Below are 27496 nucleotides of genomic sequence, written 5' to 3' on the forward strand. Positions count from 1 at the left end.
TGTGGCTCTAGAGGACTCCCAGGTTCAGTTTTAGAGAACTCCAAACTGAATGAAAGCTACAGCGATTTCTTCATCTACTCCATGCCCCTCACAGCCTCCCATCACCAACCTCCCAGCCAGGGTGGTACACATGTTATGGCCCATGTGCCTACATGGACACGCTATTACTACCCAGGGTCCACAGTTTACGTGTGCATTTACTCTGGTGGCGCTCACTCTGGGGGTTGGAACACACATAGAGTGACCTACGTCCACCATCGTAGCGCCATGCAGGCAACACCCTCACTGTTCACCCTGCTCCCCCTGACCATCGGGAGCACAGATCTTTCTACGACTTCTCCCTAATGTCAGACTTGGAATCGCACACTACGTAACCTTTTCAAATCAGCATTTTTCGTAGCTGTGTGCCTGTAAGGCCCCCGGGTCATGTCTTGTCCTGGTAACTCATCTTTTCATTGCTGAAGAATATTTCGCTGGAGCACAATTTATCCACTCACCTCTGAAAGACATCATGCTGGCTTCCAAGCTTTGGCGATCACGCATCAAGCTTTGTGCACGTGTTTGTGTGGACATAAGTTTTCAACCCCTTTAGGCAGATACCGAGGGATGTGGCTGCTAGGTTATGTGGTTGGTAGATAATGTCTAGTTTTGCGAGAAGTCGTCCAACTTCTCCCACGGTGTGCACAGTGCTGTGTGGTCCCAGCAGCAGTGAAGGCGGGCTCTGTGGGCCCACCTCTTGCCAGTCCCGGTGCTGTCCATGTCCTGGGGCTCCCCAGTCTTGCCGGTGTGCGGTGGGCCTCAGGACAGCTTTAGTTTGCCTTTCGTGGTGACACACCTCTCATGCTTTTTCTAATTTGTATGGCAGACACTCAGACTACTTCAGGGTTTTCTTCTTTTCTAATACGTGCACTCTCCAAGCCCTCCTCCCCCCCCCCCCCCAGCACTGCTTGGCTGACTCTCACAAGGTGCAGTAAGTGGTGTTTTCCTTCTCAATTAGGTCAAATATTTTTTTTATTCCCCTTGGGATTTCCTCCCTGAGCCCGTGTCATTGCGATGCACGGCGTGTGACCTCCAGTGTGTGGGGTCTCCAGCCAGCTCTCCGTTACTGGAGTCTGATATCCTCGTTTGAGTCAGACGCGTGCTTGTGGCCTTTGGAAGCCGCTGAAGTGTGTTTTACGGCTGGAACGTGGTCGATCCAGGAGTGCCGAGGGAGCCCGTGCGCTCCGTGCTGTGGGTGCCTGCGCTGTCTGGCTGACAAGGCGCAGCTCGCTGGGTGCTCACTGTGTTCGGCCGCTGCAGCCCTGCGCTGTGGATAAATGGAGCTGCAGTCCCGACCACGACCCGGATTCATCTGTTTCTCCGTGAAACTCGTCAGGTTCGCCTCGGGCATCCTGACACACTGTTGTCACTCGGGCGTCCTGACACACTGTTGTCACTCAGGCGTCCTGACACACTGTTGTCAGGGGCGCACACACAAGGGTTTGTACAGTTTTGGGAGAACTGACCGCGTTATGGTCCTGCAATGACCTTGCTACACTTGAGAATTTTTCTTGCTGTGAAGTCGGCTCCTGCTGAAAGAAACACAGCCACCCTCGCTTTTGTTCAGTGTTACTGGGTTGTAGTTGCCCACCCTCTGGCTCTTAGCCCTCGTATGTGTGTCCTAGCCAATACAACACAATTGTATTCAAACCCTCGTACATGTGTCATAGCCAATACAACACAATTGTATTCAAACCCTCGTACATGTGTCCTAGCCAATACAACACAATTGTATTCCAAACCCTCGTACATCTGTCATAGCCAATACAACACAATTGTATTCAAAACCCTCTTATGTGTGTCCTAGCCAATACAATGCAATTATATTCAAAACCCTTGTACATGTGTCCTAGCCAATACTACACAATTGTATTCAAACCCTCGTACCTGTGTTACAACCAACACAACCCAATTATCTTCAAAGAGTGCATCTTGTAGCAGCATGCAGTGTGTCTCCCCTATTTCACTGTGACAATTTCTGTCTTTTCATGCAATATTATTATTCTATGATTGGTTAGTGTCCATGTGCTATTCTTTTCTAGTGGTAGCTCCTGTTCTTTGTTATTTGGTTCTAATTCTGCCTTTTTTAGTTTTACTTGAGCACTTGATATGATTCCTTATCTCTCCTTTCCTAGAAGATCGGTTATAGTTTTTCTCTATTTTAAATGGTTGCTTTGTTAGGTAATAGGAATTTTCAGCTACTCCAAGTTCAAGTGTGAATACACCTAGAGTGTAAATACCACACAGTAACACAATAGTCCCAATTCCCCACTTGGATTCCTCGCATCCTTGCTGTCACAAACCCCACCGATTCAGACGAACTTTCGACCTGAGACTATACGCGTCCCTTCATCTGATTGGACGATACCAGCGTGAACTGCACGTGAAGAGAGCCGCTGTTGGCTGTGGAGCCGAGGCTCCACGGGACTTGGGGTATAAAGGGACATCGGGACTTGGGCTTGGAGCTCCTCCTCCTTCTCTTTTCTTCTCTCCCCCCCACTCTTTCCTTCTGCCCCCACAAGTAAAAGTTCCTTGAGAACCGAGAAGCAGTGACTGTGTCGTGACTGCGTTGGACCCTTGCTGGTGAGGGTCCGACAGGGGTGATCTAGACCAATGCAACAGTTAGAGCCCTGCCTCCAGGGGCAGCCAGAGAGATTTCCATCAACGTTTTTAAAGGGCCGACTCTCAGAGCAAAGTGCGGTGAATGCACTTTCCCCATTTTAGAGCTCTAGGCGGCTCACTCGCCATTTTGCACTTTAAGCAGAGACAGAAAACAAAGAGGGTGTTTTGGTTGCATACAGAATTAAAATTAAATAAATGGGAGAGTTTCCTAGTGGATATTCTCACCTTGAGCTCAGAGGAGTTTGTTGAGGGGGTTGAAGGGTATGCAAACAGATCAGGAGGCTGGAACCAAGACTAAAGGCATCGCACTCTACCCTCACTCCCTTGTTTTAACTTTGGTGGTCTCGCCTCACACTTTCCCTCCCGGGTTCCTTTACACAAAACCCAGACGCCCAGGGCTTTCTCTCCAGCACGTTCTACTGCGATGTGGGGGAGAACCTACTCCACTCCAGGAACAGGTTCCGGCTCCACAGTGCACTGGTGCTTTCCGGGGAGCGCGGGCGCACCTGCAGCACCTGCCGCTGTGCGCATGGGGTGGGGGGAGGCGCACTGCTCGCCACTGTCCGCAGTATGGACTTCCACAGCGCAGCGATGACCCCACCACCAGGCCGGGACGTTATTTCATTCTGTAGTCAGGTCAGTGCCACGCAGGCTGAAAGACAGCGTCTCATTCGGACAGAAATCAGGGCAGGTGAGGCTGCACGCCCCAGAGCTGGCTTCGCAGGTTTCCATCACAGGGAACCTCCGGTGCCGCCTGCCGCCCGCAGGAGGAAGCCCCTCACCCGGGCCTCCTGGCCAGCAGCCCCCTGCGAGGACAGTCGCTGGCCGCCAAGCAAGCCCGGAATCTCTCTCGGGACCGCATCAGCGCGCCTGGCCGGCGGGGGCGCCCAGGAGGGGAGGGGTCTCCCCAGGGCCCCAAGGCCCGCTCCACCCCAGGGCGCACCCAGGGGACGGGAGGAGCGCACCTGGACACCCCGGCCGCGGGCGCCTCGCCTGGGCTGTGCTGGCGCTCCCCGCACACACACGCATTTCCCCGACCCCCCCCCCCCCCGGGTTTCCCTGGAGCTCCCCGCATGTGTGCAGGGCTGCTGGCTCTCGGTGGCTGCTCTGAGCTCCGAGCTCCGGCACACCCTTAGCCCCGGGTGGGTCGCACCCCTGCCGCCCCCTCCGTCACGGGTCCCAGACCAGCGCGCCCCACGCACGTTCGCGGTGGAGCCCGTGGGTTTCCGGATCCCGCCATCTGTGACAGTGCGCCAGCGCCCTCACCACCCAGCGGCTCCTCCTCCGGTGCCCCGCGAGTCCCTGTGGGACCCAGCAGGTGTTCCTGAAGAAATCCATCAGCCAAAAACCCAACACTTCAGTGGCCGACTAATAAATACATAATAAATGTAGAGATACTTAATTTGCTTAAAATAGCTGTGCATTCTTCGCTGAGAACCGGCGAGAGCTATTTCAAGCTACTTAAAATTTCCCAGTTCTATGAAATGCAAATTGTTTTCTCTTTGAAAACCTCACCTTTTCATAGGAAACTAACTTACGTTTCCCATTACCGTACAAATTCCGAAGTGGGACCAGGGTTGCCAAATTGCTGCTTTATAATGTTGGCTATGCTACAACGACGCATTCCCGTGTGTGTGTGTGTGTGTGTTCCTAAGTCACACCAGCCAATAGCAAAGCTCATAGCTTCCAACAGCTTAGTCCAGAGAAGAGGTTAACGCCTGGGCTCCTTCTTCATCAAGGCTCATTTCAGGCGTCCCTGCATCAGGGGCCTCGTGTTCGGGCTCCCGTGTGGGTGGGCTTGGATGTTTGGAAACACAGTGGGAAAGGCTGGGCCAGCACTGCGTTGGGAACCATGAAGGAAACACTGAGAAATCTAGATGGCGCTGGAGCCCCAAAGCACGCGCCCACGCTGCTCCCAAGCGCTGTGCCTCCCTCACATGGGACTGGTATTGGTGTGTGCGGGCCGTGATCGCCAGGGACTGGCGCCTGCTAACAGCGGCCTGGAAGCCCTTCTGTTACAAGGAGAAAAGGACCCTGGGAGAGCCGCCTTGCTCTGCAAAGCTCTCTCCGCGGGGCAGGACGCGCTTACGTTTTCCGATTCTAAAAATGCCAACGAGGAGAAATAGCTGACGTTTATGAGGCTTTAGAAAGTAGGCTAAGACTCATCATAAATATATCCCTAAAAGCTGGGGATTTTAGGGTTTGGGGTATTCAGACTCCAAATATTCCTTTACTGAGACCGAGCGTTTCGTGGGAACCGGTTCCGTCTTCACCCGGAATCAGGTAGACGGGCCCAGGTGGCCAGGACCCCGGCCGCCCAGTGTTTTCTGAGCAAGCCTCCCCGTCTAGGATCTCCACCTCTAGATAAAAACAGGGAGCGTCGGAGGCACGGAGATCCCAGGGCAGGGAGGCGTCAGTGTCAGGCGTGTGAGTTTGAAGATCGAGTTCATTGCATTAGGTTTCCAGCTGCAGTGCCGCTGTGTCCGACAGTGCGGGAGGGGTCCTTCTACTGACTCTGGCTCGGGCACTGCACAGGGCACTCGGGGATTCCAGCTCTGCCTTCTAACTGTGCACAACTCTCAGCTGTCAGTCAATGCCAAAACTCAGTGACCCCGAAGCAGTTACTTTGCTCCTTTTATTACGATTATTATTTTTTAATTTAAAAAAATCGAATGCATTCTTGGAGGGAAATGCAGCGACTTGTGTGTATCAGCAGAAAGCATCTCCCAGAACCCTGTGGTGCTGGACCAGAGCTGCAGCCCGAGGTCGGGTGCACGCGGCCAACCCTGTGAGGTGCAGGGCTGGGGGCTCCCGGGACGATGCCCACAGGCAGGGAGGAGCGGGGAGAGAGCCGCACCTGAGGACAGGCTCAGAGCCAGAGTTAGCCCCGGAGGACACCCCTGGTCACCGTGTTGGCTTCGTTTCCTTGGCCACCTGCTCCTCCATTTTCACGTGGGATTGTGGTGACTTGCGAATGGTGGGATCACCGCCTGGACACCAAGCTCACAACAGGGGAGGCGGGAGTGGACTGCAAAGCAGGCCGAGTTGTGACTCCTGTGCCAAAGCACGGCTGTGCTTCCTCCAACACTCTGGTGTCAGGGAGCTGGGAGCCGGTCCCTCCCACCCGCCTGGCTCCCCCAGATGTGTAACAACTGACCCCCGCTGTCTTTGTGTGCCCCGCGGCAGCACGGATGTGTGCAGTCCGAAGCAAATGGCGGTTCGTCCTCTCATCTTCTGTGTGGCCCAAGCAAAGCGCGGTAGACCAGGTGGACGGCTGCGGGACTTCCCAGAGAATAAAGCCGACGCAGCTGTGCCAAGTCAGTTACCGCGGGGGATTTTACTAACTCTTAATCGCGACCTTATTTTCACATGAAAATCTCAGATAACTGATTTGTTGATAAAACCCCTGTTGGAGCTACACATTGGCACCACAGAAAAAATACAAATTTTTAAAAAAATGTCCCAATGAGTGTGTGAAGCTTCCTTGAAGATGAGAAGATAGTTTCAGATTTGACACTCGAAGGACTGTGACACAAAGTACCCACACGATTCGTGCTCTGGACTCTACAGATGGTGCTTTGCAGATCAGCCCTGCCAGTCCCTGCCTACTGCATTGTTGGAAACTGTGGGGGAAGGCGAAGTGCGCCCGTCTGCTGAGGCACAGGGTGAGGGTGTGGCCCCAGGGACTAGCAGGGACTTCGGGGGCTTTGCCTCCTGCTGGTGTCTAAAGAGACGTCAGGTGTGGGCACTGTATAATTAAAGCCATTTGAGTTTCAAATCTGAAGTTATGCCTCTCATTTTAAAGGAAGCTTCACACACCCATGAGCAATGTGTAGCTCCAATAGGGGGTTTATCAATGCATCAGTTATCTGAGATTTTCTGATAAAAATTGAATCTGTTGTGGTCAGCCTGCATTAACTATGTTACAAACATCACTTCCGCTCCTACTCATTCCACCATACTCTGTTAATGTTCAGCAGAAACATTTAACTGAGCCCCTTGTCTCTTATCAATTCAAAATTAGGAGTGCATTGACCCTGTTTCTTTGAGCTATCATCTTTAATTATGTTTCCTGCTATAATGGTTTTATTTAAAAATATCCCCTTCTCCATTTTTTAAAAGTTTGTGCAAGTATATTTAACAAGAAAAGCTTACCGATTGAGTTATGTATTTGCTCCAAGTGCTCCGTGTGTCACAGCACTGCTTTTGGGTTTGGTTTCCTAGAGTGAACTTCATCACGCAGGTCTCTTCCCTGGCACTGTACATAGGGAGATCTCAGCTCCCCTGCAGCTAATTTAGGGAAGAAATGGGTTCTTCCTAACGAGACGGACCCTCGAGAAGGGGGCACAGCGGAGCTGACCACGTGTTCTCTCCGTATGGCGGCGGAGTACTGCAGGCAGAAGCCAGTGCTGCCTGTACGTTTTTCTGCTGTAGTTGTGTCCGGCGAGCTGGTTGGCCTCTGTGTGGCTCTGGACTCGTCTCCTGTCTTCAAGGCGCCCCCCAAGGGGCTGTCCTGCTGATCTCCTTTGGACTTTGTGGAACTTTCCGTGTGAGAACCTTTTTCTTTTCTTCATTTCTAAACAGTCACCCTACAGGGAATCTCAGAACATTGCCCCCAGGTCTTCAATGTTAGATTACACATACTGACTTTCCTTGCTTGATGCAATTATGATAACCTTCAGGTTTTACATTTCTTTCTCCATCTGTGTTTATGCTTTTCAGCTGCTTTTTACAAATCACTGATGCTTTCTTATCCCAATAATTTCCCATATTTCAAATTTACCACTGTTCATTAATTTCAATTAATTTCATTTTCATTCTGAGAATAACTTCTGTATCTTCATAAAATGTTAAACTACTTTGATTTCACTGTATTATTTCTTTGCTTTTCAATCTATCTGAACATTTAAAGATGTTTATTTTTTTCTTAATAATTTTGTATTTATTGAGGAGAGCAATCAATTTTAGTGGTTTATTTCCTTTTTATTTTTAATCATCTTCCATCCGCTGGTTCACTCCCCAAGTGGTCAAAAGGCCAGAGCTGGGCTGATCTGAAGCCAGGAGCCAGGAGCTTCATCCAGCTCTCCCATGTGGATGCAGGGCCCCGAGCACATGGGCCATTTTCTGCATCTTTCCCAGGCACATTAGCAGGGAAACGGATTGGAAGTGGAGCAGCTGGGACTTGAACCAGAGACCCTAGGGGATGCTGGCACTTCAGACAGCATCTTAACCCTCTACACTGCAAAGCTGACCCCAGACAACTGATGTTTGAGGAATAGACCAAATGTATGTGCTAGAGAAAGGACATCTCCAGCAATGCTGGGAAGGTCGGATGTCCCTATACAGGAGCTTAGCAACACCCCTACCCCCTCACCAACACCCTCATCCTCTCAAAGGAGACCAAAGGCTGGATCTAGGACAGAAACCATAGAGTTAGCAGAAAAACACATAGGAGAATGCTTCAAGACACTGGCATAGCCCATGATTTTTAGGAATGGACCCCCAAAAACACAAGCAAGAAAAGCAAAAATAGAGACATGGGAGTACATCAAGCTAAGAAGTGACAATACAGCAAAGGAAACAATCAACAGAGTGAAGAGACAACTGACAAGGAGCAGAGCAAATTTGCAAATTATTCATCTGACAAAGGATTAATATCCAGAATATGAGAAGCTAAAAAAAACCCTCCACAACAATAGAATGATCAGTTAAAGAACGGGCAAAGGATCTGGACAGACACATCCCCAAAAGAGAAACACAAGTGGCTCAGTGTCCCTAGCTGTGCAGGATTTCACATCAGAACCACAAGATGTCATCTCGCTCCGGTTAGACATGCTATTCTCAAAAGAACAAAAAATTCCAAATGCTTGCAAGGATGTGGAGAAAAGAGGGCCCACATGTGTTGTTGGTGGCAAAGTAAATTCATACAACCATTATGGAGACTCTTCATAGCACTCAAAACAGACCTGTTGGGACTGGCACTGTGGCGTAGTAGGCTAAAGCCACCGCCTGCAGTGCCTGCATTCCATATGGGCGCTGGTTCTAGTCCCAGCTGCTCCACTTCTGATCCAGCTCTCTGCTGTGGCCTGGGAAAGCAGCAGAAGATGGCCCAAGTGCTTGGGCCCCTGCACCCGCGTGGGAGACCAGGAAGAAGCTCCTGGCTCCTGGCTCCTGGCTTCAGATTGTCCAGCTCCAGGCATTGTAGCCATCTGTGAATGAACCAGTAGAAGGAAGACCTCTCGTTCTATCTCCCCCTCTGTCTGTAACTCTGCCTCCCAAGTAAATAAGCCTTTAAAAAAGCAGGTCTATCATATGGCCCAGCCATTCTATTTTCAGGTATATACATGAAATAAATAAAATCAGCGTGTGAAAGAGACACCTATTCCTGTGCTCATTACAGAACTTTTCACAAAAGCCAAAACGCAGAATCAGTCTAGGTGCTCATCAGTGGATACAGAAATCATGGCAGGCATCTATGCAACGGAGTATTACCCAGACAGAACAAAGCAAGAAACACTGACATTTACAGCAGAAGGGAAGAACAAGACTATTATGAGGAAGAAGCCAGACACACAAAAACAAATGCCCCGTGTCCTCTCTCATACGTGGAGATTAGGGGAAGAGGTACTCAACCTGAGTGAGCAGAGTAGGTATTCCAGGCTGAGAATGAAGGGCGGGAGGAGTGAGGGAGAGCGGGTGATGCACCAGGCTCCATCCGATAACAGTGGCCGGCGTTGGCCGAAGTCCACAGCACAGTGGCCGGCGCTGGCCGGAGTTCTCAGTAATGCATTACGTGCCACACGAAGAACCAAAGCAGAGGAGCTGTAGGAAATGCAGAGGTTGCTTGCCTGCCTTGACTTGGTTTACCCCGTGTGTTCATGTTGAAATAACCCACTGCGACCCATAAAAATGTACGAGTCACACCTAATCAAAACTTAAAAAATGAAGTAATTCAGAACCATTATCTGAGCACAAACTTGCAAACAGGTTAAATGGGGAATCACTGAAACAGAAAACTGCCTGGGTAGAAGAGTTTCCCTCGCAGGCTGTGTCCCTTCTCAGCTCACAGACGATGAGGACAGCGCTGTCTTTCCGGTCTCCTGGTCTCCCACCTCCTCCAAGCACAGGTGCAACCCAGCAGACCTGTGGGCCCTCAGAGAGCCTCTCTCCACTTCACAACTCAGAATTCCCGTCTGTCTCAGCGTTGATGCCACATCCACTCTTTAAATTTCCCAGCCGTGGCCGTGTCCAGCTCTAGGTGTCACGAGCGTGGCCCAGAAGCCACCATGATCGAACACTTGCCATCCGTGAGCTGCGGGACACGCGTGGAGATGTGTGTCCTTATGGTCTCGCTGGCCGCTTCAGAAGTCTTGCTCCCTCGTGGGTCACGGGTACAGGGACTGTAAACCTATTCCCTGAGGCACACGGCTGTCTTCCCAGCGGCCACGAAGCCTCGCGGTGCTGTGTCTCTGACGGTAAGCCCTCCGTGCACCCAGAAGGAGTCCTCTCCTCCCTGACTGTCGATTTTACGATGCTTTCTGCCCTCGGCTTTCACTCCTCTTCTTAGGCTATCGTGGCATCCCCTGGAATCTAGGTCATTTGACTTACTACTTCCTGTTTGCCTGCATTCTAAATCAAAGCGAGTTAAATTTATTTAAGAATCTCACACAATTTCACCAGAAAACAGTTGGTGTAAAGAGCAGAGCACGATGATATTTCAAAAAGTTCAGGACAAAATGGATGAAAATGTGTTTATTTTGGTACAAAAATTATTTTGAAACCACCATCATTTTCATAAAACACTTCCATAAAATGGCGGAGACTTCCCTCGCTGATGGTAACCACAATATCTCCTCCAGCTTGGATGTAACCTGTCTGTCTGATAAGAGAGTACCATGCCTCGAAGTCGCCTCATGCAATCAGACCTCTTAAGTTAAGGTTTCTCTGTGACACACAGCGCGAGCCAGCGTCTTTCAGATTTCTATCTTGAAAACCAGATCCTTTTAGAAATCGAATTGAATTTCCTGTTTAAACACACACACACACACACACACAGAACAGTGGAAATGATTAACCTTTGGTCAACCCATCCAATGTCCAACGTGATTCACTCTGTAGCAAAACGGCGTGTTCTAGCACAAGAAACAATGAACACCTAAGAACATTTAACGAAGCACATTATTTCCTATCATCATGTGATAATTGCCAAATTAACTGGTATTATCCCTAAAATCATCTTCCTCATTTTCTTTTTACATGGTTTTATCACTGATACTTGTTGGGACTTGACGATTTATAAATCAGATTAAAAATCTCAGGAATTGGTTGACAGAAATTCAATTTGAGTTAAAAACAGTTCAAACTGAGGTTCTATTTTACCAGAGCGGTGAAGTACATAAAGTCAGGTCTCAAACTTCTCTGACCTACAGGGTGATTTACGTCATGCCACGAGTTATAAATAATGGTGTTGTGGGCAGAAGCCTTATAAATCAGAGAATGAAATGGGCTTTCATAACATCACATTGGCACATACACAGTTGTGGGGGAGAAGGGTAATATTTTTCACAGAGAGTAATACATAGTTGAGAAAATAATCTCAAAGCTTGTGTAAAAGGGTCCAAAGGGGACAGAAGAGTAAAACCCAGAGCGAGGGAGACTATAATGAGATAGGGGCATGGAGAGGAGGGAGGGAGGGAGGGAGGGAGGAACCTTCTGGAAACAGCCCGGGGCTCCCGCCGAGCCTCTGTGCCCCAGCAGTACTCCCACACCCCCTCTTCCTGCCACACCAGCCTTCTCTGAGCCACATCCTCCTGCATCCGCTGTGTATCCGCCAGGTTGGTCCCCGACCCAGCAGCTGCTGGCCTGACACCTGTTCCGGAGCAGCTGCAGGAGTGTGCCTCTGTCCAGCTCCGTTCACGTCCAAGCCCGATCCTCGAGGCCTGGCCACGTCCACCCCTTACCCTTTACATCTCAGGGGAAGGGTCTGTCTGGAGATTTTTCTGTCTTTCGTGCCCCCCGAGCTCCGCCTTTCACACACGCACAAACACACACACACACACCCCTCCCCCACGGTCTCTCGTTGGTACCTCCTGCCGACCAGGAGGCCCCCAGGTCTAACGGTGCACTGTGTGGACTCAGTGTAAATTGCACTCGCTGTGTGGGGAGTGTGTCACTGCGTGAGCCCGTGTGTCACTGCGTCAGCCCGTGTGTCGCTGCATGAGCCTGTGTGATGCTGTGTGAGCCCGTGTGTCACTGCGTGAGCCCGTGTGTTGCTTCGTGAGCCCGTGTGTCACTGCATGACCCTGTGTGATGCTGTGTGAGCCCATGTGATACTGTGTGAGCCCATGTGATGCTGTGTGAGCCTGTGTGTCACTGCATGACCCTGTGTGATGCTGTGTGAGCCCGTGTGTCGCTGCATGAGCCTGTGTGATGCTGTGTGAGCCCGTGTGATGCTGTGTGAGCCCGTGTGTCACTGCATAACCCTGTGTGATGCTGTGTGAGCCCGTGTGTCGCTGCATGAGCCTGTGTGATGCTGTGTGAGCCCGTGTGATGCTGTGTGAGCCCGTGTGTCGCTGCATGAGCCCGTGTGACGAGGCGTGGACGGGCCTGCCTCCGAGGGCGCACCTGTGTGCTGCAAGTCCTCCCCACAGTGCCTTGTCCCTGGAAGCCCCTCCTCATCCTGTCTTGGGGACGGTGAGCCCTTTCTTGCTGGAGCCCCAGGGACAAGACAGGTGAAGGGGTTGGGTGGCTGGTCAAGAAAGTGGAGAACACAGTCAGGGCTCGTCCCGGAATGCTGCGGGAGGACCCCGAGCGCCGACACCTGCGTCTGCTGGGGGCCCTTGCCGTGGAGGGAGCCCTCAGACCGAGGGGGCAGAGGAGCTGTCTCTGGGCTGTGGGTTTGCTTGCTGTGCCTGCCTGGCACGAAATGGCGCAGGGAGCCGCCCAGCCCGCCCAGCCCTGCGGGAGCACACACAGTCGCCCAATGGCTGCGATGGTGTCTTTCTGGGTTTTTTCTTCCCAGAAACCTTTTATTTAAGGCATACAAACCCCATGCATTCATAAATGCAACTTTAGGAGCACAGTGATTCTTCCCACCCTTCTTCCTCCTCTCTTTCCTATTCCCGTTCTTATTTTTTGCCAAGATCTATTTTCAATTAACTTTATACAGGATCTTGACGGGGGAGGGAAGACTTGAAAAGGCACAGATGGAGGGGCGTTCAGATACCCAGGGCCAGCAGTAGGAGCACTGGTTCCTTCCATCTTCCTGTCGGGAGACCAAGGGACCCAGTCACCCTGGGAGGACCTGGCAGGCTGGATGCTTGAGGCCATAAACACCCTCACCTCTCTGGATGAGGGGACTTCAAAACGTGTGAAAAACTGGATGGAAAGACACATTGATTTTGGCGTAAAATCTCTGAAGTTCATGCCCAGCGTGTTCATCATACAGGCTCCCCTGGATGCTTGGATTCCCCAGATAGCACAATAAACTGAGTCAACTCATGGAATAAACCCAACGAAGCCAACGGCAAGGGTGGTTTCTGTTGCTGTTTTCTTGACTCCGTACATTTGGAATTAAAAAGACCATACGTAGCGCGTGACGTGCTGTGTATGGTGGCTCTGCGAGCGCCAAGCAAGGCTGTCTTTTGTGGCTTCTCCTTCACGGTCTAGTGGAAGCCGTCTTCAGCCAGCTGTGGCTCTCGTAGAAGCCGTCATCAGCCAGCTGCAGCCGCGGCTCCTTGCAGGGGAGACCCTGCCAATCCCAGCCCAGCCTTGGGCTTTGCTGCAGTAGCCGGGCCCTCTTGTCTCTGGAGCAGGCGCCAGCACGCAGCGCTTGCCACGCTCATGCCCTCCATTGCTGATTGCAGCCAAGGGCTCACTTCAGGTGTGTGGGTCTCCCTCTGTCACCACTGGCTTTCAGAACCCAGGTACCGCTAGGGGGTTCCCCGCCCTGGAGTGACAGGAGCGGCTTCCGGACGCTTCTGGAGAGGCAGTGGGAGAGGCAGGTGATAAACGCCCCATGTGTTGCATCCTGCACTTTGTACCAAGGCTGCGCTGGCATCACAAAGCTACGTAGGTGAGACCTCTACTGGGCCTGGACTCTTTCACCACTGGGCAGTCTATTGGAGCTCACATGTCCCATTCCTCTGCCTTGTGTGTGCTCTTAGAGGCCACACACACCTCGGATTCCCAGCGCTGTCCCAGATCCCTAATCTGAAGAGTGTCATGTGAGAACCTGGCAGTAAGCTTGTGCAGACCACAAAGAATTTGGTGGAAGGGGAGTTCCATTCACCAGAGCCCTCAAAGGGGGCGGGGGCTGGAAAGAAGTGGAGAAGCCGCCTTTCCAGCCCGAAACCCAGCACTGGAGGGCTCCGGAACCACTCGCCACACTAGCAATGGACGCTTGGCCACTGTGATAAATGCCATGGCTCAAGAATGGCTCAGAGCTGTTCCATGAGAGCTTACAGAGAGTGGACAAAGCCATTCACCACATACATGGGATCACACGCTCTGTGTACGCTTTCCTGTGTCCTTTGACCCAAGACAAGGAAATCTATCTAGTAGGATACTAGATAGATCTGACGATACTAGATAGATACTAGACAAATACCAGATAGATCTGACGATACTAGATAGATACTAGGCAGATATCATATAGATCTGACGATACTAGATAGATACTAGACAAATACCAGATAGATCTGACGATACTAGATAGATACTAGGCAGATACCAGATAGATCTGACGATACTAGACAGATACTAGACAGATACCAGATAGATACTAGACAGATACTAGATGGATCTGACGATACTAGATAGATACTAGACAGATACTAGATAGATGCTAGACAGATACTAGATAGATCTGATGATACTGGATAGATACTAGATAGATACTAGACAGATACTAGATAGCTCTGACAATACTAGATAGATACTAGACAGATACTAGATAGATCTGACGATACTAGATAGATACTAGGCAGATATCATATAGATCTGACGATACTAGATAGATACTAGACAGATACTAGATAGATACTAGGCAGATACCAGATAGATCTGACTATACTAGACAGATACTAGACAGATACTAGATGGATCTGACGATACTAGATAGATACTAGGCAGATACCAGATAGATCTGACGATACTAGATAGATACTAGACAGATACTAGATAGATACTAGGCAGATACTAGACAGATACTAGATAGATCTGATGATACTAGATAGATACTAGGCAGATACCAGATAGATCTGACGATACTAGATAGATACTAGACAGATACTAGATAGATACTAGGCAGATACTAGATAGATCTGATGATACTAGATAGATACTAGACAGATACTAGATAGATACTAGACAGATACTAGATAGATCTGATGATACTGGATAGATACTAGACAAATACCAGATAGATCTGACGATACTAGATAGATACTAGGCAGATACTAGATAGATCTGACGATACTAGATAGATACTAGACAGATACTAGATAGATACTAGACAGATACCAGATAGATCTGACGATACTAGACAGATACTAGACAGATATTAGACAGATACTAGATAGATACTAGGCAGATACCAGATAGATCTGATGATACTAGACAGATACTAGGCAGATACTAGATAGATACTAGACAGATACTAGATAGATACTAGGCAGATACCAGATAGATCTGACAATACTAGATAGATACTAGGCAGATACCAGACAGATCTGATGATACTAGATAGATACTAGACAGATACTAGATAGATACTAGGCAGATACCAGATAGATCTGATGATACTAGATAGATACTAGACAGATACTAGATAGATACTAGGCAGATACCAGATAGATCTGACAATACTAGATAGATACTAGGCAGATACCAGATAGATCTGACGATACTAGACAGATACTAGGCAGATACTAGATAGATACTAGACAGATACCAGATAGATCTGACGATACTAGACAGATACTAGGCAGATACCAGATAGATCTGACAATACTAGATAGATACTAGGCAGATACCAGATAGATCTGATGATACTAGATAGATACTAGACAGATACTAGATAGATACTAGGCAGATACCAGATAGATCTGATGATACTAGATAGATACTAGGCAGATACTAGATAGACACTAGGCAGATACCAGATAGATCTGACAATACTAGATAGATACTAGACAGATACTAGATAGATACTAGGCAGATACTAGATAGATCTGACGATACTAGACAGATACTAGGCAGATACCAGATAGATCTGACAATACTAGACAGATACTAGGCAGATACTAGATAGATACTAGACAGATACCAGATAGATCTGACAATACTAGGCAGATACTAGATAGATACTAGACAGATACCAGATAGATCTGACGATACTAGACAGATACTAGACAGATACTAGGCAGATACCAGATAGATCTGACGGGCACTGTGCTGTGTTTGACAAGATGAATTTGGATGCCTCTGATATGCAGGGAGCTGAGAATTGTATCAGGAACAACACGGGGCTCTTAGATTTAGGAAAAGATAGAACTAATTTGAAATTTTAAGGAAATAAAATCTGAGAACAGCACAATTTTCTGCTCTTGAGTTAAATAATTGAGGCTTGGAATGATTTCCCATCGTCATCAATGTAATTTCCATATCTTCTGTCGAAAATGAAACAATACAAACACAAAACACTGAGGTCTATCAGAATTAACCTCTAGACACAAAACGTCACCCAGGCAGATGTTACTGCAAAGGATAAAACAGACAGACAGGAAGCCTCCACCAGCGGAGATAGGTAGAGCTGGGTCAGCAAGTTCCTGTCCTGGAAGGCCCGGGGATTCAAGGAAATCTCCCAGTCCTGAGTTTCCCCAGGAATCCTGACTGCATCTGGAGTCAGGTCCTGGTGCAGAGAGAAGGGGCCCAGCAAAGTCACCCAGGTTTCACACAACAGCCTGTGTTCAACACTCGCCAGGTTTCATGTGATGACCTGTGTCCAACAATCTCCATGTTTCATATGACAGCCTGTGTCCAATGTCCCCATGCTTCATATGACAGCCTGTGTCCAATGTCCCCATGCTTCATATGATAGCCTGTGTCCAATGTCCCCATGTTTCCTATGACAGCCTGTGTCCAATGTCCCCATGTTTCCTATGACAGCCTGTGTCTAATGTTCCCATGTTTCATATGACAGCCTGTGTCCAATGTCCCCATGTTTCCTATGACAGCCTGTGTTCAGTGTTCCCATGTTTCATATGACAGCCTGTGTCCAATGTTCCCATGTTTCATATGACAGCCTGTGTCCAATGTCCCCATGTTTCCTATGACAGCCTGTGTTCAATGTTCCCATGTTTCATATGATAGCATGTGTCTAATGTTCCCATGTTTCATATGACAGCCTGTGTCCAATGTCCCCATGTTTCCTATGACAGCCTGTGTTCAGTGTTCCCATGTTTCATATGACAGCCTGTGTCTAATGTCCCCATGCTTCATATGACAGCCTGTGTCCAATGTCCCCATGTTTCATATGACAGCCTGTGTTCAATGTCCCCATGTTTCCTATGACAGCCTGTGTCTAATGTTCCATGTTTCATATGACAGCCTGTGTCCAATGTCCCCATGTTTCCTATGACAGCCTGTGTTCAATGTTCCCATGTTTCATATGATAGCATGTGTCTAATGTTCCCATGTTTCATATGACAGCCTGTGTCCAATGTCCCCATGTTTCATATGACAGCCTGTGTTCAATGTTCCTATGTTTCATATGACAGCCTGTGTCCAATGTCCCCATGTTTCATATGACAGCCTGTGTTCAGTGTTCCCATGTTTCATACGATGTCTGTGATCAACACTCACCCTGTTTCATACAAGGCCTGTGTTCCATGCAATGTGCTGTCACGGTGAGGGACTCAGTACTGACTGCTGGCAACACCTTGAAAAATTCCTTTCCTCATACAGATTTGTCCCTGAAGATGCGAGTGCTGTTCTCAATGTTTTTTTCATTTTCCCCAGATTTCCAGCTTACACAAGGCGTGTTATCACTGGATTGTATCGACCTGAATAATAGCAGCTCCTTCATTTAATCAAGGACAACGGATGCGGCCCAGAAAGCATTCCCTGGCGCTGGAGAAAGACAACAGTGATCAACGCTATCCCCAAGTCCAATTTCTTACAAAATGGCTGCGTTTTTCTGAATGTTGGGCAATTTAAAAATCACTCTAAAATCACTTCGAGACACTTTAAAGCATTTTATCTCTTTAAATGCTGCCGGAGCTTGGTTCTCGTGCTCACATCACCCCCACGCACACCACTCCTGAGGCCGCCTGCGAGTCGGTCCCCACAGGACCTTCATGGTCAGGTGCGGCCAGTGCCAGTCACGTCCTGGGTGTCTTCTCATTTCCTTACCACCAGTTACCCTCGAATACTTGAGAACAATCCCCGCGCAATTCTCCGAAATGACTTCCTGTTCTTGATTTACCCACCACGAATCTATACACACAGGGCGGAGGTTCGCCCGCCCTGACCTTGCTCCTGAGTGGAATCGGAGCGCGTGGTGCCTGGGCGGCACCCACGGGATGCCTTCTGCACCTGAGGGTGCTGATTCAGTGTGCGGCTTGCCGACAGTGAGGGTGGGGCGTCGTAGCCTTGCGCTGCTTGCTGCTTTTCAGGGTGGATCTTTGCTTTGGCCCAGATAACTCCAACCGCTGGTGGTGACGCACACAGGTCATGTCGTGCACACGTCTGAGATAAACGTTGGAGGCAGCTTCGAGAGACTGGGTTTGTCGATATAAAAATAGTTAATTATCTAAAACCCAGACATGAGTAACCAATTTCTCTCTTTAAGAGATATATTGCCTGAGAATAGTTTCCATAGCAATAATTATTGGTACCATGCATTGCATATGCATTTTGTGTGTAGGGCTTTTTGTATGTTTTGCATTTAAATAAAGATCAAATGTACTATATGTAAATACAACTTATCGCACTTGTCACATTTTATTTAATAAATGCTTAGTGCTTTTATCATGACAGTGAATAATATTTGACATTCAGAAGGGCTTCCTGAAATACGACAGTTTCTTCCCTGTGTCACACTTGAGAGTACTGGGCTGTGTATCGCTACGGGAGCTGTACCAGCGGCCGGGAGGGCAGCACCGTGGGAGACTACACGGCGTGCGGACTTGTGTGCCGTTCCTCCCTTGCTCTCCCGTCCGCTCACTTCCGTGTCTGCGGACGGGCTGCTGTGAGGTCGTCCTCTGCTCTCTTCCTTCCGGGTCTCCGTTTCCTACCTGGACTGGAGCGTCAGCTGTCACGCTGCCTTCACAGGCTCCGGAGCCCCCGAGACCGTGCTCTGTGTCTCCCAGAGGGCGACCTGGGAGCCTTTTCTTTGCTTTTTCTTTAAAACTTTTTTCTTTAAAACACAACCAGAAGTTGCATTAGGCCTTGCAATTCCCGGTTCTGTTTGGTCCCCTGGTTCTGCCCCAGGTCAGGGAGGGGAGCTGGCCCCAGGAGGGACCGTGTGCAAGAGATGTGTTAAGGCTTCCGGCCACGATGACCCAACTCCGCTCTGAGATGGAGCCATCCTCCACGTCCATGGTGACATCGAGACCTGTCACCCAGAGGGGGCAGAGGGCAGAGAGGAAGCAAGCCCCCCCTCCCCCAGGGAGTGAGGGTGAGTGCTCACACAAGGGACGAGCTGGGCATCAGGGCAGGAACAGGCGGCCTCCCTGCAGCCCCACGGCAGCTCATCCCTCCAAGGAGCGAGTGTCTGACTGAGGAAATAATTCGGCGAACAGTGCGGAAGAAGGGGACACTCACCCAAAACCAAACACAGCAGGCGAATTATCCCAGCACTCCCCAAGGCTCGCCTCCGGGGGCAGGCTGTGGCCTTTTCTGTCTGAACATTTCTGAGCTCCTCACACTGCCTCTTGTCAACCCCGGGGCACAGTTCAGGGTGTGAGAACCTGAGGGAGTCCTTGAAGGAAAGCAAAACAGGAAGTTCACAGAGGAATCACGATGGCAAGGTTTCCGATCAGAACACCTGTCACAACAAACCGCGAAGTTCTGAGCAGTGCACAATTCCTCGGGAGAGAGGTGAACACAGACCGGTTCGGACCTCAGCTCCCCACGCCCTGAGCAGGTGGGAGGACACTGGACGTGGGCCAGAAGAGGGGCAAACACACGAAGAAACATCGGGCTCGGTGCCTGGAACAACACGAAAATGTTGGCGAATTTTACCAGGACCAACTACAATACACAAGGACAGAGGTTGTGAGAAAATGGAAAAATTCAACAGGTGCAGCAGATAAACCGTGAAGTCAGTGAAAGACTAAACCCAGCGAGACCTGCGCTTGTCCTGGCAGGGTGAGCAGTCCTCCGTCCACGTGAACAAACGTGGGGAGACGTGTTCAATGTTCAATAACCATCGTGCCACCTGCCGTTACACCTGTTTTCTGTGGGGTCCCACAGCCGCAGTGGCTGTTTGCCTGCTTGGAATGGGCTCGTCCACACAGCGATGCCGTAAAAGGAAAATACACTAAAGACTCCAGGCTGGTCGCAGGAGAAAGGGTAAACCGGAAGATAGTGTTAATGAAATGATTTTGCCTTTTACTGGAGACCGGGCCGGCGCTGTGGCTTAACAGGCTAATCCTCTGCCTTGCGGTGCCGGCACACCAGGTTCTAGTCCCGGTCGGGGCACCGGGTTCTAGTCCTGGATGCTCTGCCTTTTACTGGAGACCGGGCCGGCGCTGTGGCTTAACAGGCTAATCCTCCGCCTTGCGGTGCTGGCCCACCAGGTTCTAGTCCCGGTTGGGGCGCCGGATTCTATCCCGGTTGCCCCCCTTTCAGGCCAGCTCTCTGCTATGGCCCGGGAAGGCAGTGGAGGATGGCCCAAGTGCTTGGGCCCTGCACCCCATGGGAGACCAGGAGAAGCACCTGGCTCCCGGCTTTGGACCAGCAAGATGCGACAGCCGCAGCGGCCATTGGAGGGTGAACCAATGGCAAAAAGGAAGATCTTTCTCTCTGTCTCTCTCTCTCTCTCACTATCCACTCTGCCTGTCAAAAAAAATTAAAATTAAAAAATAAATAAATAAAAAGAACTGGAGACCGATCAAGTGTACTTTTCCTTAAAGGGAGAACAGCTCTGGTCACAGATCAGAGCGGTATTTCTCAAATATTTGTAATCAAGACCTCTTTCAACGGTTCAAAGCAGTGAGGATCTCGAAGAATTCTCTTTATTTCGGTCACGTCTGTCAACCCTTACCAAATTAAAGGTTACATTCAGAAAACTTGGACAACACTCGTAAGATGCAGTGTGTGTACACGGACATAAGTACCGTACTGCACACGACCATAAGTATCGCATGTTCAAGCTGTAAAAGCAGCTCTGGGTCTCAAAGCAGGAAGACAAGCATGGCTCGGTACCCACTCCCTCCCGTCTGTGGCCTCCTGGGGGGCTGCTGGCCGTCGCCCACAGGTGTGGCCGCGCGGAGGAGGGGAAGTCTTGCTCCAGTTTCACCACGGAAGCTTTTCTGGCTTCCCAGGCTCCTGGAGGCGTCTCAGGGACATGGGACTGTCTCAGACCCACGATTTGCCAGCGAGGGGCCACGGGTGAAATGAACAGATGCATAAATAATAAAATGTGGGCTTTGTGGGAAAATCAGGGCCTTCTGCAGGGCACCCAAGGGGAGCGCAGGCCCCGCTGTCAGTGTTTTTGGCTTCCTTTGTCCTTTGGAGCCATAAACGTGATCTATAAGGTTGTCACTGCGTGTTTTCTCCTGAGGTTAAAATACAGTTGGCATAGCAGAGGCCTCTGGCTGTGAGTGTGTGTGTGAGGGTGAGTGTGTGAATGTGTGTGAGTGTGAGAGTGTTTGTGTGAGGGTGTGTGTGTGAGTGTGTGTGAGGGTAAGTGTGTGTGTGAGAGTGTGTGTGAGGGTGAGTGTGTGAGTGTGTGTGAGGGTGTGTGTGAGAGTGAGTGTGTTTGTGTGAGGGGGTGTGTGTGTGAGTGTGTGTGTGTGACGGTGAGTGTGTGTGTGACGGTGAGTGTGAGGGTGAGTGTGTATGAGAGTGTGTGTGAGGGTGTTTGTGTGAGGGTGAGTGTGTGTGAGTGTGAGTGTGTGTGAGGGTGAGTGTGTGTGAGAGTGTTTGTGTGAGGGTGTGTGTGAGTGTGTGTAAGGGTAAGTGTGTGTGAGGGTAAGTGTGTGTGAGTGTGAGTGTGTGTGTGAGAGTGTGTGTGAGGGTGAGTGTGTGAGTGTGTGTGAGGGTGTGTGTGAGAGTGAGTGTGTTTGTGTGAGGGTGTGTGTGTGTGAGTGTGTGTGTGAGGGTGAGTGTGTGTGTGATGGTGAGTGTGAGGGTGAGTGTGCATGAGAGTGTGTGTGAGGGTGTGTGTGTGAGAGTGTGTGTGAGGGTGAGTGTGTGTGAGTGTTGTGAGGGTGAGTGTGTGTGTGAGTGTGAGAGTGTTTGTGTGAGGGTGAGTGTGTGAGTGTGAGAGAGTGTGTGTGTGAGGGTGAGAGTTTGTGTGTGAGGGTTAGTGTGTGTGTGAGCGTGAGTGTGTGAGTGTATGTGAAGATGAGTGTGTGTGTGAGGGTGAATATCAGTATGTGTGAGGATGAGTGTGTGTGTGAAGGTGAATATCAGTGTGTGTTTGTATTAGGGTGTGTGTGTGAGTGTGTGCGTAAGGGTGAATGTGTATGTGAGGGTGTGTGTGTGTGAGGGTATGAGTGTTGGGTGAGTGTGTGAGAATGTGTGAGGGTGAGTGAGAGAGTGTGTGAGTATGAGTGTGTGTGTGAGGGTGAGTGTGTGTGAGTGAGGGTGAATATCAGTGTGTGTTTGTATGAGGTTGTGTGAAGATGCATGAGGGTGCGTGTGTGAGTGTGTGGGTAAGGGTGAATGTGTATGTAAGGGGGGGTGTGTGTGAGGATATGAGTGTTGGGGTGAGTGTGTGAGGATGTGTGAGGGTGAGTGTGAGAGTATGTACGTGAGGGTGAGTCTAAGTGTGTGTGTGAGGGTGGGTATGAGTGTGTGAGGATGTGTGATTGTGAGTGTGTGTGTGTGCACACGTGTGTGTCTCCCTGAGCCCATGAGAGCCCCCGGGCCAGACTCCTGCCGCCTCCACCCCTGGCTCCCCGAACCTGCTGTACAAGTCTCCTTCAAGAGCGCGGTGGAAGGCACTGGGTCTGAAGACTTGGGGTGGGAGCCCCGTGTTAAAGCCCGACCGCTGATGCACATGTTCCACTGGGTTTCTACACTCTCGTCCCAGAGGGTGGGCGTACGCTCGGTTCCAGGACGCTGGTGATGGGGAGGGGACACAGACGGTCTGTGCGCTGGGTTCCAGGACGCTGGTGATGGGGAGGGGTCAGAGACGGGTCTGTGCGCTGGGTTCCAGGACGCTGGTGATGGTGAGGGGTCAGAGACGGTCTGTGCGCTGGGTTCCAGGACGCTGGTGATGGTGAGGGGTCAGAGACGGTCTGTGCGCTGGGTTCCAGGACGCTGGTGATGGGGAGGGGACAGAGACGGTCTGTGCGCTCGGTTCCAGGACGCTGGTGATGGTGAGGGGTCAGAGACGGTCTGTGCGCTGGGTTCCAGGACACTGGTGATGGGGAGGGGACAGAGACGGTCTGTGCGCTGGGTTCCAGGACGCTGGTGATGGGGAGGGGTCAGAGACGGTCTGTGCGCTGGGTTCCAGGACGCTGGTGATGGGGAGGGGACAGAGACGGTCTGTGCGCTGGGTTCCAGGACGCTGGTGACGGGGAGGGGACAGAGACGGTTTGTGCCCTCAGTTCCAGGACGCTGGTGATGGGGAGGGGACAGAGACGGTCTGTGCGCTGGGTTCCAGGACGCTGGTGATGGTGAGGGGTCAGAGACGGTCTGTGCGCTGGGTTCCAGGACGCTGGTGATGGGGAGGGGACAGAGACGGTCTGTGTGCTGGGTTCCAGGACGCTGGTGATGGGGAGGGGACAGAGACGGTCTGTGCCCTCGGTTCCAGGACGCTGGTGATGGGGAGGGGACAGAGACGGTCTGTGTGCTGGGTTCCAGGACGCTGGTGATGGGGAGGGGACAGAGACGGTCTGTGCCCTCGGTTCCAGGACGCTGGTGATGGGGAGGGGACAGAGACGGTCTGTGCCCTCGGTTCCAGGACGCTGGTGATGGGGAGGGGACAGAGACGGTCTGTGTGCTGGGTTCCAGGACGCTGGTGATGGGGAGGGGACAGAGACGGTCTGTGCCCTCGGTTCCAGGACGCTGGTGATGGGGAGGGGTCAGAGACGGGTCTGTGCGCTGGGTTCCAGGACGCTGGTGATGGGGAGGGGACAGAGACGGTCTGTGCGCTGGGTTCCAGGACGCTGGTGACGGGGAGGGGACAGAGACGGTTTGTGCCCTCAGTTCCAGGACGCTGGTGATGGGGAGGGGACAGAGACGGTCTGTGCCCTCGGTTCCAGGACGCTGGTGATGGGGAGGGGTCAGAGACGGTCTGTGCGCTGGGTTCCAGGACTTTGGTGATGGGGAGGGGACAGAGACGGTCTGTGCGCTGGGTTCCAGGACGCTGGTGATGGGGAGGGGACAGAGACGGTCTGTGCCCTCGGTTCCAGGACGCTGGTGATGGGGAGGGGACAGAGACGGTCTGTGTGCTGGGTTCCAGGACGCTGGTGATGGGGAGGGGACAGAGACGGTCTGTGCTCTCGGTTCCAGGACGCTGGTGATGGGGAGGGGACAGAGACGGTCTGTGCGCTCGGTTCCAGGACGCTGGTGATGGGGAGGGGACAGAGACGGTCTGTGTGCTCGGTTCCAGGACGCTGGTGATGGTGAGGGGTCAGAGACGGGTCTGTGCGCTGGGTTCCAGGACGCTGGTGATGGGGAGGGGACAGAGACGGTCTGTGCGCTGGGTTCCAGGACGCTGGTGATGGGGAGGGGACAGAGACGGTCTGTGCGCTGGGTTCCAGGACGCTGGTGATGGGGAGGGGACAGAGACGGTCTGTTCCCTCGGTTCCAGGACGCTGGTGATGGGGAGGGGTCAGAGACGGGTCTGTGCGCTGGGTTCCAGGACGCTGGTGATGGGGAGGGGACAGAGACGGTCTGTGCCCTCGGTTCCAGGACGCTGGTGATGGGGAGGGGACAGAGACGGTCTGTGTGCTGGGTTCCAGGACGCTGGTGATGGGGAGGGGACAGAGACGGTCTGTGCCCTCGGTTCCAGGACGCTGGTGATGGGGAGGGGACAGAGACGGTCTGTGTGCTGGGTTCCAGGACGCTGGTGATGGGGAGGGGACAGAGACGGTCTGTGCCCTCGGTTCCAGGACGCTGGTGATGGGGAGGGGACAGAGACGGTCTGTGCCCTCGGTTCCAGGATGCTGGTGATGGGGAGGGGACAGAGACGGTCTGTGTGCTGGGTTCCAGGAAGCTGGTGATGGGGAGGGGACAGAGACGGTCTGTGCCCTCGGTTCCAGGACGCTGGTGATGGGGAGGGGTCAGAGACGGGTCTGTGCGCTGGGTTCCAGGACGCTGGTGATGGGGAGGGGACAGAGACGGTCTGTGCGCTGGGTTCCAGGACGCTGGTGACGGGGAGGGGACAGAGACGGTTTGTGCCCTCAGTTCCAGGACGCTGGTGATGGGGAGGGGACAGAGACGGTCTGTGCGCTGGGTTCCAGGACGCTGGTGATGGGGAGGGGTCAGAGACGGTCTGTGCGCTGGGTTCCAGGACGCTGGTGATGGGGAGGGGACAGAGACGGTCTGTGCGCTGGGTTCCAGGACGCTGGTGATGGGGAGGGGACAGAGACGGTCTGTGCCCTCGGTTCCAGGACGCTGGTGATGGGGAGGGGACAGAGACGGTCTGTGTGCTGGGTTCCAGGACGCTGGTGATGGGGAGGGGACAGAGACGGTCTGTGCTCTCGGTTCCAGGACGCTGGTGATGGGGAGGGGACAGAGACGGTCTGTGCGCTCGGTTCCAGGACGCTGGTGATGGGGAGGGGACAGAGACGGTCTGTGTGCTCGGTTCCAGGACGCTGGTGATGGTGAGGGGTCAGAGACGGGTCTGTGCGCTGGGTTCCAGGACGCTGGTGATGGGGAGGGGACAGAGACGGTCTGTGCGCTGGGTTCCAGGACGCTGGTGATGGGGAGGGGACAGAGACGGTCTGTGCGCTGGGTTCCAGGACGCTGGTGATGGGGAGGGGACAGAGACGGTCTGTGCGCTCGGTTCCAGGACGCTGGTGATGGTGAGGGGTCAGAGACGGGTCTGTGCGCTGGGTTCCAGGACGCTGGTGATGGGGAGGGGACAGAGACGGTCTGTGCGCTGGGTTCCAGGACGCTGGTGATGGGGAGGGGACAGAGACGGTCTGTGCGCTGGGTTCCAGGACGCTGGTGATGGGGAGGGGACAGAGACGGTCTGTGCGCTCGGTTCCAGGACGCTGGTGATGGGGAGGGGTCAGAGACGGGTCTGTGCGCTCGGTTCCAGGACGCTGGTGATGGGGAGGGGACAGAGATGGTCTGTGCGCTCCGTTCCAGGACGCTGGTGATGGGGAGGGGACAGAGACGGGTCTGTGCGCTGGGTTCCAGGACGCTGGTGATGGTGAGGGGACAGAGACGGTCTGTGCGCTCGGTTCCAGGACGCTGGTGATGGGGAGGAGACAGAGACGGGTCTGTGCGCTCGGTTTCAGGACGCTGGTGATGGTGAGGGGACAGAGACGGTCTGTGCGCTCGGTTCCAGGACGCTGGTGATGGGGAGGAGACAGAGACGGGTCTGTGCGCTCGGTTTCAGGACGCTGGTGATGGTGAGGGGACAGAGACGGGTCTGTGCGCTGGGTTCCAGGACGCTGGTGATGGGGAGGGGTCAGAGACGGTCTGTGCGCTCGGTTCCAGGACGCTGGTGATGGTGAGGGGTCAGAGACGGGTCTGTGTGCTCAGTTCCAGGACGCTGGTGATGGTGAGGGGACAGAGACGGGTCTGTGCGCTCGGTTCCAGGACGCTGGTGATGGGGAGGGGACAGAGACGGGTTTGTGGACATCCAAGTGGAGCAGTTTGCACGGGGGAGGAACCTGTTCAGAGCTCCCCACTGCGCGGGTCACCACAGGTACAGACGTCTGGAGGCTGAAGTCAGATTCGGGATCACAACCACAGAAAGTCTCCCAGTCCTGGACACAGCCGGCCCACGGGGAGACCTCCCCACACCACAGCAGAAGCCGTTCTGACAGCAGCGACGGAGCGAACTGAGCTGGGCTACGGTGCATTCTGCTCGCTGCACGGCAAGACCGATCTGAGAGCAGGACAGAACTCAAGGAGCGCAGCCCCGGTGACCAGAGCTGGGTGCGCGGTGCTGCCGTGAGAACACTGCTCGGACACTGTATCTGAAAAGATCAAAGAAGTACTTAAAACTACACGGAACAATTAAAGTCCCTTCGAGTTTGAAAAAAAAATCACATTTTAGGACAAACAAGATGAAGCTCAGCTTGGTACTTGTGGGAGCTGTTCTGTAAGTCTGAGCAGAGTTACGTTGTCCACGGGGAACAGGTGCATAACACAGTACTGGAAGTTAGGGTGTCCAGACAGCCAGGACAGCGGCCTCTCACTGCGCCTCTGTGGTCTGTCGCAAACCGAGTTGGGTGGGAAAAGCTAATACAAGCTCTTTCCAGATGAGCCCCTACACATCCCACTCTGCCACTATTGGCAGGCCTTGCCTCTGGGTATGCGGGGGCCAGTGCTTGCTGCGTGACCATTTGCTCTGTGGGCTCTGGGTACATTTGCTTACACACCGCCTGCGGTGACTTCTGGAACCACCTTCTCCCACCAAGGACACCTGCTGTCCAGCTCACAGGGCCCGTCTCTTCCCACCCCTTTCCTGTGC

The sequence above is a fragment of the Lepus europaeus genome, chromosome 8 (assembly GCF_033115175.1).
Source record: "Lepus europaeus isolate LE1 chromosome 8, mLepTim1.pri, whole genome shotgun sequence".
NCBI classification, from domain to species: Eukaryota; Metazoa; Chordata; class Mammalia; order Lagomorpha; family Leporidae; genus Lepus; species Lepus europaeus.